The sequence below is a fragment of the Eptatretus burgeri genome, chromosome 11 (genome assembly GCF_056783735.1).
Source record: "Eptatretus burgeri isolate ZD-2024b chromosome 11, Ebu_testis_v1, whole genome shotgun sequence".
Taxonomy (NCBI): domain Eukaryota; kingdom Metazoa; phylum Chordata; class Myxini; order Myxiniformes; family Myxinidae; genus Eptatretus; species Eptatretus burgeri.
The window spans coordinates 60,692,023-60,702,224 of record NC_140971.1 but is presented as its reverse complement, the minus strand read 5'-3'; the positions used below and the strand labels follow the sequence as shown (position 1 = coordinate 60,702,224).

The window sequence follows — 10,202 nt, the reverse complement described above, 5'->3', positions numbered from 1 at the left end:
TGTTTATATTTTAAATCAGAACACTAACAGGCTTTTAAACATAAGTTTAATCAAAATCATTTTAGGGCATTTTAAGTATGTTTTGAAAATTATTCATGCAATTTGAGAATATATCGCCCAATTATTTTCCAAGCTGTCTCGCCCGAAGCGTCATTTCCTGTGGCCACACCCGATGATTCGGCAATTTCCTCATCGTTGCCTTATAAGTGATTCGCCAGACAAAGTTTCTGCCAGACGGGATTTTCATTTTTACAACTGAGACTTGAGCAATCTTTCTTCCGACGAACAAAACAGCTCACCAGAAAGTTGGTAAGCTTGTGTATGGGTTCCTCTTTGAACGATGAAGCAATTGATTATAAATTAAATTGTGATAATTATGATATATATTTTTTTTCCTGGCAGGTCCTTGGAAGAAGAGCAGTTTTACATATCGCGATGAAGTGCATGACATTAATGCTCTTATTGAAGAGGAAGTCTTGTCACGGTCTCTGATCTTTTTGCCACCTTGTACCAATAGTAAAAAACTGAGACATGGACTCTCTTTCTTCCGACGAAGAAAACAGCTCACCACAAAGTTGGTAAGCTTGTGTATGGGTTCCTCTTTGAACGATGAAGCAATTGATTATAAATTAAATCGTGATTATCCTGATATTTTTTTTTCCTGGCAGGTCCTTGGAAGAAGTGGAGTTTACATATCACGATGAGGTGCATGAAATTAATGCTCTTATTGAAGATGTCAATGATCTTAGAAGAGAATTGAAAAACATTTTTAATGACTGGTACGAAGTCTTATCACGGCCTCTGATCTCGAATGAATTAAACCAACGGTGAGACGTGTGTGTGTTTGTGTGTGTGTGTGTGTGTGTGTGTGTGTGTGTGTGTGTGTGTGTGTGTGTGTGTGTGTGTGTGTGTGTGTCTGTGTCTCTGTGTGTGTCTCTGTCCCTGTCTGTTTGTCTCTCTCTCTATCTCTCCCTGTCTGTCTCTTTGTATCTCTCTCTGTTTGTCTCTGTCTGTCTTTCTACCTACCTCTCTCTGTCTGTCTCTCCATCTAAACCCTTGACTCATTATTATTTTTTTTCAGCTCGATCACACAACATAAGCTGTTGAAGCAATTTGGTACAACACATGATTTTCTGGAGGTAAATGTTTCTGAATTATTATTTAGTTATTTGTTTATTTATTCTTTTATTAATATCACTCTCTCTTTGGAATGCCGCCTTATGTTAATTGCATCATTAGTTTGGACGCGGTTATGCCAGTACACTGGAATTCATTTTATTGGCCTCAGAAGGATGACAGGCTGAGTCGGCCTCCTGGTGTGTTAATTCAGTGGTCAACGAGGCTTGAACTTAGAACCAACACCAGGCATATTAATATGACCATGTAATTATCTTTATAAAACCTAATTATTATCCACTTTTTGTTTCAAAACAGAATATGGTGTTTGAGTTTCGAAATCACAAGACATCTGAAGAAGATTGCTGGGAAAGATTATACATTCTCGCAAATGAATATTTAATATTTTCAATTTTGATTAATTATATTTGTTTTGTTTACAATTACTTGATTTTGAATTACAAAAAAAGAATCAAGACATGAAGAGGAGAGGGAGGGAAGGGGGAGGGAGGGGGGGAGTGCGCCCCCCAACGACCCATCACCCCCTCATCCCACCCCTCCCTCCCCGTGTGTGTGTGGGAAGGGTGGGGGTGGGATGAGGGAGGTGGTGGGTCAAAGGTGGGGGCGCAAAGGGGGGATGAGGGAGTGAGGCTTGTGTGGGAGGGGCTTGTGTGGGTGGGGTTTATGTGGGTGGGACTTTGGTGTGGCTTATGTGGGCAGGGCTTGTGTGGGAGGGGTTTATGTGGGTGGGGGCTTCGGTGGGGTTTGTGTGGGCAGAGTTTATGTGGGAGGGGTTTATGTGGAGAAATGGATGGGTGGTGAGATGGGTGGATGGGTGGAGCTTGTGTGGATGTGTGGAGAATTTTTTTAATTAAATAAACAAGTTGTGTGTGGGGAACTAATTAACTAATCACTAATAATGTGAATATGATGAATGTGGGTGGAGCTTGTGTGGGGATTGTGTGTGTGGAGCTCGTGTGGGGTTTGTGTGTGTGGAGCTTGTGTGGGCCTTGTGTGTGTGGAGCTTGTGGGGGGTTTGGTGTGGTGGGATTTGTGTGGGGTTTGTGTGGGTGGGGTTTGTGTGGGGTTTGTGTGGAGCTTGTGTGGGGTGGGGTTTATGTGAGTGGGGTTTGTGTGGGCAGGGTTTATGTGGGTGGAGCTTGTGTCTGGAGCTTGTGTGGGGTTTGTGCTGGGTGGGGTTTGTGTGGAGCTTGTGTGGGTGAGGTTTATGTGGGTGGGGTTTGTGTGGGCGGAGTCAAAAAGGGGCGGAGTCAAAAAATTTCAATTTATCTTTGTCTTTTGTAACTCCTGTGAATAAAATGAACCTAAAATCTCTTCCCCTTCTGAATCATATATCTTATAAGTCCAAGAAACCATATCTATTACAGAAACAATTTTAAAAAGTTCGTTCGTCCATCGTTTAATATAACCTTTTTCAAAATGAGATTTCCACCTATATATTCTTACGATATCACCAACTTTGAACTTAGGTTTTCTGACATTAATCTCTTTTTCATATTTTAATTTTGTAAATGTTTCTGATGGTTTCATATTTGTTGATGTGTGAATCGTGTTATGATACTTATCCACAATATCCTGAATAAAAGATGACCATTGTTGTGAACCGAGTTGTGTGAATTTTTAATATAGTCTCTCTTTTAAGGTATGATTAAAACGTTCAACAACAACGGCCTTCCCTTCATTAAAGGTACTGTACAATGTAATACTCTAATTTTTTAGAAAATTCATAAATGTCTTGTTATAAAACTCTCTACCCTCATCAGTCCACAATTTTTTAGGTTTTCTCTTACTTTTATTAAATATCTGTTGAAAGGCTAACATAAGAGTATTACCTGTTTTGTTTTTTAATGGGACAACCCATGCGTATCTACTCCTCAAATAAATAACGGTTAAAGCATACTTGTACCCCTTATCATTATTGAGTTCAATCAAATCAGCAGACCAGATATAATCAACTTCCTTAGAATAAACCTTCCTTCTCTGAAACTTTGTGAATATTGGTTTATGTAATTCATCAGCTAATTGCTCTTCAGTCTTAATAACATCATTAGAGCCTATAAGTTTTTTGAATTTCCAAGTCCAAGTTTAAATTTAGCACTGATCATCTTCTTCACGATGAACCTATCAACTTTTTCTCTCAAGGTTGGATTTTGTATCAGAGACAAATTATAAAACATTTCTCTATCGGCTTCAAGTTTTTCTTCCAACGTTGTGGTATTCCCACAATCAATATCGTGCCTCATGCACACTTCATCAACCCTATTGATGGGTTTGCTCCTTGGTTTAGGATTGTCTGCCTCATCTAATCTTTTATCCAAATTTGTGCCTGGACCACAGAAAGAATACCCTGGTAGATGTAATTCCCCTGTTATCCCAGTAGTTGTAAATTTACTTCCTGATAAAAGCTTTTGTATATCTCTTCCGAGGTTGTGTTTGGAGATATATTGATTTTTTTTTTTGAACCACACACCGAACATATACCTTATTGTATAACCCTGTTATTTTTACTTTTAAAATGAGATATTTTTTGTATTGGTTTTCTTTTTACATTTGAGACAATAACTCATTTATTTATGAGAAAAATTCCGACAGAGTGCAAAAACCTTTTTAGTTTCCAACATGCACATTTGAATCTTAATTATTAAAACATGAAGAATCATAGAAATGCCTTCACTCTCTCCTCCATTTATTTAAGAAAAAATAAAAAAAACTTTAATTAACATCAATATCCTCTCCCTGAAAACGATGTCAACGGTCTTGTCGAAAATACTGCAAATAGACTGGTCAATTCTTTGTTTTCCTCCTCGGTGGGTTGAGTTATTTTCTGTAATACCACCAATCTTTTTGTAATCTCACTGGTTTCCACATTTTCATATTTATTCATTCTCGCTCTTTCCTCCCTCTCCTCTCTTTCCTCCTTCTCTCTCTTCTCTCTCTCATTCTCTCTCTTCTCTCTCCTCTCTCTCCTTCTCTCTCCTCCTTCTCTTTCTTCTCCTTCTCCTCCTTCTCTCTCATCTCCTTTTCCTCCTTCTCTCTCTTCAACTCCTTCCTCATCCATTACTATCCTTGAATCGCTTACACCCCATAGAATATCATACATATATTCATCGGGATTTCTTGTTATTCCTGTATCCAAAATAATTTTTTTTACAACAGGAAACCAATAAAATTTATTTTGAATTTCTCAAAGAGCCTTTCGTTTTCTTAACTTTATATTTTTTTCATTATTTAACATTCTAATTAAATCCAAAGTTGTTGGTTTATCAACATCAGCATAATGCCAATCTTTTATTGAAAATACCTCATTCTTATGTTGTAGAACATATTTATTAAAATACCAAATACCCTTTTCTTGAAGGTATGCTTGTACACAGAAATGATAATTTTCTTGAAGCCTTCTTGCCATCATTTATGTTTTGGAAATATATGTTAGAATAATATTATGACACGTAACACCTCCCCATCTTCCCATAGTTAAATGATTTTGTATTTCCCTACTTATTATATATAATCCTGTTTTTTTCTGTTTTCATGTATTAAACTAGGGCAAAACCATTATTATATTTACCATTATTAAATTCTATTATCTGTTGTTTACTAATCGTGGCTCCACAAAACTCATTCTCCATACCAAGTTGATAATATTCTTCCTTACGAGACTGAATTAATTGCTCCAGGTCTTTTAGGTCAATTTTAAATGACCAATTATACCCTAAATCATTCATATCATACCCCCATTGTTCTATTCTCATGCAAACGAAACGCCCTTCTTCATAAAAATTTTTTTTTTAATTCGAACTGTGAATTCTGTATGACCTGGAGGTAAAATTAACACTTCTGTATCTTTGGAATACACGACCGTTTTATTCAAGGATATATCTTGTGATAAATCGCTTAGTCTCACCAAGTCATTCGCATCAGTCGGGCTTGGATAATTTTTTTATTTATTAGCATTTTTCATATTAATATTTTTGGTTATATTATATTTATGTCATTCAGCCTGTGCCTTTGTGTAATAATTTGATAAATCAATATCCAGTTCTTGGGATAAACCAAAGATAGAACCATCTTTCCCAACACAAGTCATTTATATTAGATTAAAAATAATGTCATAAAAACAAATCTTTGTTGAGTTGAAATAACACATATAGACTTAATTGAACACAACACTTGGAATTTAATTCTTGGACTTTAAATGTTTGATAAACACCATTCTGTAAGAATTTTATGACTTCAACAGGTGGTGGAAGACCAAAACTATCAAAATAATATTTGTCTTGATTATTAAAAATATAAACCCAATGAGAACCATTCCCATTATTATCTTCTAAGTTCATAATAATATTCTTTGTATGTTTAGGCACGTTTGATAATTTATCTGTCATACAAATAACCACATTATGAATTTTTAATTTCTTACCATATTTGACAAGTTGTAAATTTGATGTTGTATTCTTTCCAAATTCTTTAAATAACTCATCAATGCTCATTTATTAATTAAAAAGATATAATCCATTACCCCTTTTGGTTAATTTTACACCTGCTTGTGCGATAGAAGAAAGCATATCTCCAACTAACAATCTCGCTTTATCAGGCAGACCTTCAAGTTTTTCAGCAAAATCTACAATTACACCACTTCCACTAATTTGTTTCTCTAACTCTTTGTTATGTCTTTCCAATTCTTTTTGAGTCCTGAGTTGAGCCTTCCTTTCGTTGGCAGTTTTCACTGCTGTTGAAATACCACCCGTAAATGCTCCAACCGCACTTAAACCAGCAAATAAAGGAATTAGAAATGGGAGAAATCCTCCACTCCTCTCTCTTATTGAATATTTTTTCAACATTGGTTTTGTCATTTTAATTTTAAGTGAGCCAGTATCATTCAAGATTTTAACCTGTTCTCTTGGAGCAAACCATCAATTCTTACTGCTCCTTTTCTCTGAATTGTATTAACGTTAATCGTACAAGGCTTTTGATTTTGAACACAAGATGATAGTTTATGAAGATTGATTTGACTGACATATACCCCAGTTGCTACTTTGCCACTCATTTATTAAACAAAAAATTATGTGAGACTAATCATAACACCATTATCTATATTAATCTGCAATTCTGTTTCGTCCAAAAGCAAACAATATGTATCAACTTCTTCACTATCTCCTCTTTTAATGTACCGGGAAGTATCCACTCGATTAGACTTTATAGTTTTCTTTTGAGCACTCTGGTCAAATGCATAGATTGTATACAAACTTTTAAATGCTGTCATATCCAAAATAGGTTCTTTATTTCAAATACTTTCGCACACCTTTTGGTAAGACTTGTATGCTTCAGCAAAATCATTTTTCTCCCAATTAATTTCCAATCTATCTTGTGGGTAAAATGTTCCATCTCGAGAAACACGAAGTTGTTTCACATTAGCATTATGAGTCAATGCATTATTCTTATCACTCACAGTATCACCATCTGGCTTTTTAAAAATGATCCACAGATATCGTGGCTTTCCTTCAAGAACACCCAAATTCCACGTGTAAGTGGTTTTGGTTGAGTTTAACGTGTTGACATCTTCGTTTGAGGTATGATACACCGAGTGGTTTCTCTGAGTTGTCTTCTATTCAACATCTCTTCTGTTTTAAGATATAGAGTATATTCATTAATATACCAACTCATTTCATCAATTACAAATTTATTCTGATCACCAAAAGCACTAGCAACACCAAAAAGTAATCTATTTTCATTATCATTCCTTTATAGTTGAAATGTCATTTTTAGACCATAGAGAACTTCATCATGATCACAAAATCCAAATATACCTTTAAGAGGAACTGCCACAGTAAAACTATTACCTGCTTTTGTATCATCATGATACATTCCTTTCCTTTGATTATATCCAGGGTCTGTGTTTGTTCCTGTTGACATATCAGGAATAAAACCTTTGACAGCCCCCTTTCCCATTCTATCACCGAATGAATATAGTGTAAATTTAATCATTTCAGATACAGCAGAGACATAATCAACCGCTTCAACTTCTTGTGTTCCAATGTACAAACGAACACTATCAAACATTTTCCAGAAGAAATCATTTACAAGTGTAGCGTTTGTGTTATTCCCAGCCTTAGTGAATGTAAATTTACACAACAAGAAACTTTCGGATAGATTCAAATAGGTTTGTTGATTATTTATTTCAAAAGTTTTTGTACCATTTGCATTTCAGTCTGTTCCAGTTATTGCATTTACCTTGAAGTCGTCTTCTTTTTTAGTGGACTTTGAGATAATAATAGTATCATCCAAATCATAGATACTATCAATTGCTTCCATACTTGTATTTATTTAGGAAAAAGATGTTAAAACTTTTGAAATCCTGATCCAAGTATTCGAATTATTTTCTGTCGTTCTTGGGGAGACAACTGGGTTTTGCCTTTCTTAATTTCTTTTATTGCTTGTAATTTATGAGATTCCTTTTGGGCATCTTTTATACTATTTAGAGCACCTGCAACATTTCCCACAGCAGAAGCAGTTGAAGCCATTAGGTCTTTTTGTTTAAGAATAGTTGAACCGATACCCATTAGAGTATCAATTATCCCATCTCCTCTAAATTGATGTCCGACACCCCTTTGTCTCGTAGGTTTATAGTATCCTCTACCAAGATATATAGCTTCACCCTTGTAGTATGGGGAAAGGAACATTCCATTCCCTGTAATTATTTTATATTTTCCCAACTCGTGTTTCCTCACAATAACCATCGTATTTATTTATTGGAAAACTTCACGTAGGTGAATTCTGATGGATATAACTTCTCCATTAAAAGAAATCATATGACTATCTTGGTCGGTTATCCTAAAATTTACTCTGTGTATGGTTTTTCCTGACACAGGGAGATAAACCAAATTTTTGGGTTCCATATTGAATTTATAACCAATTGGGGTTGAGTATGCGCTGAATGAAAATATTGTATTTGTTTTTATTCCATCATGAAAAGCACCATCAATCTAATCACAGTGAATTAACACCGAATTTATTCCTGAGGACATTTGAATGACATTATCACTGTAAAACGTCCCATTAGTTTCAATCTTTTTTGAGGAGAAACCCAATAACTCTCTAAATGAATTATCAATTGTGAAATCAACCTTGTAGTTATTTTTAACTTTAATCGTTGATTTTGAAGTATGTTTTTGAATATCTATAACAATATTTTTTGGTTCATCACCCTGTTCTTTCATAAGACGAGCAATTTCAGAAGATATTTGAGAAATCTCATATGCTCCGGGTGAAACTGTTATCGTTTTGTATCCACTTCCCAGAAAATAACTAAACTTGTCATTTTTCTCGGTTATATTAAATAAGGTATTATAAGTTTCCATGGACAATAAAGATGCCTCATATTCTTTTGTTGTGTCAAGTTGTAGTGGGTATGGGAATGAAGATGTGTGGTCGCTTGTTGTGAAATTGAAACTAAGAATTGTGCTTCTCATCTTATTTAATATGAGATAAAATGTCTTTATATTGATATTTATTTATTATTTTCATGTTCATCAACTGGTCTAAAATGGCTGATGCTTCATTAAAACAATTGTTATTTCCAGCCTTCTTACTGCCAAACAACAATAACAGTCTATTTACTAATTGTGATGGGTCATTTGGAAGAAAACTAACACCTGAACCAAGGATACTTAAAGCCTGAATAATGTGTTTCTCCTTCTCATTCTTCCTACTTTTACAAGAAAGAATAACCCTATAATCAACAGAGTTCAGCAAATCAATATATACTTTATCATCATTATTTTTTTATATCCAATGGTTTATCAATATACTTTGATTCATCCCTCACAGTTGAACCTTGTCTTCCATCTTTTGTGAGAAGAAACAGTAATCTCAGAGTTAGTTTGACAGGGGGTTGAGCAGAACTCAAGAACCTTAATTCATCATTAAATATCAATACCTTTTCTTGAACAAGATGAAATATTGCTGATTGTTCTGTTGGAATGAGCTCTACTTTGGTTTTTGAATCCGCTGAATATTCATTGTTTTGAAGAGCATTCACAATATAATCAGGGGGTTGATTAATCTCTTTCAGTTGTTGAAATAAATCTTCATCATCATATTCTAATTTTCCTATATGCTCAAATTCTTCCTCCGTCATTTGACTGGAATCTTTTAACATTTGGAGCTTTCCAGGAGTATATTTTATTGTGGGAACTGTGGAAACATCTATAATTTTTTCTTGGGAAGTTTTTAAAAGTGGTTTAAAAATTTTCTCTTGTTTTCTTTCAAATGCTTCTTCACCCGTTAGTTTTTTTCTGCGTTTCTTCTTATTCCTGTTGCTTTCCAACTATTGAAACCAACTCTTGATGTTCCCTAAATCTTCTTGTTCTTTCTTTCGCATCCATTTATTTTGTTGAAAAATATCATTTAATATCTCATCTTGTTTCACAACAATATATTTACATTTTCAGTCGTGTGCTTCATGTAATTCCCAAATTCCTTTTACCATCATTGAAACATCATTGACATTGAAATGTCTTCTACATTATGTATAATGAAGAACAATTGTCTCTCCAAAAATTGTTTATATCTTTTGAATTTAACTTGAATAAAATAAAAGTATAAGCATTGTTTCTGATGGAATGACGAGGAAGTTGAAAGTACGATTGACTAAGATAAATACAATTACAAGAAAAATGTCTCCCTCTTGGGTAGTAGCTGTCCGTTACCGTTTGGTTTCTCTCATTAACACAATCATCAAAGATAACGAGGTCCTTTTTAGATTTATCCAAATCTTGGGGAGACGGTATATCATCCATATTATCACTAAAAATACAAGTTATCGGTTTTGATTTCTTTTTACATCTCTGTGTATCACAAAATAGTTGTATTATATCTTCAATGCTATAATCATTTAGGTTTTTTTGAAGTTTAAATAAACCGATAATATCTTCTTTTGAAGACCAGCATTAAAACTTTGTGAGAGTCATTGATACTCTGGTTGAAAACTAACTTTGTGAAAATTATTAAATTATCATAATCTAAAAAGTTGGGAGTAAGGAGCATCTTTAAAAGTAAGCAGGTTT

At 34.4% G+C, this 10,202-nt stretch overlaps 1 long non-coding RNA gene across 1 annotated transcript; it reads left to right on the top strand.

Annotated features, from left to right (window-relative positions):
* The first annotated feature begins 466 nt into the window (after positions 1-466).
* Positions 467-1,602, top strand: LOC147017204 (uncharacterized). Its single transcript, XR_015049728.1, has 4 exons — positions 467-578; positions 669-827; positions 1,082-1,139; positions 1,435-1,602. It is a non-coding gene; the product is annotated as an uncharacterized LOC147017204 (long non-coding RNA).
* The last annotated feature ends 8,600 nt before the right edge of the window (positions 1,603-10,202 follow it).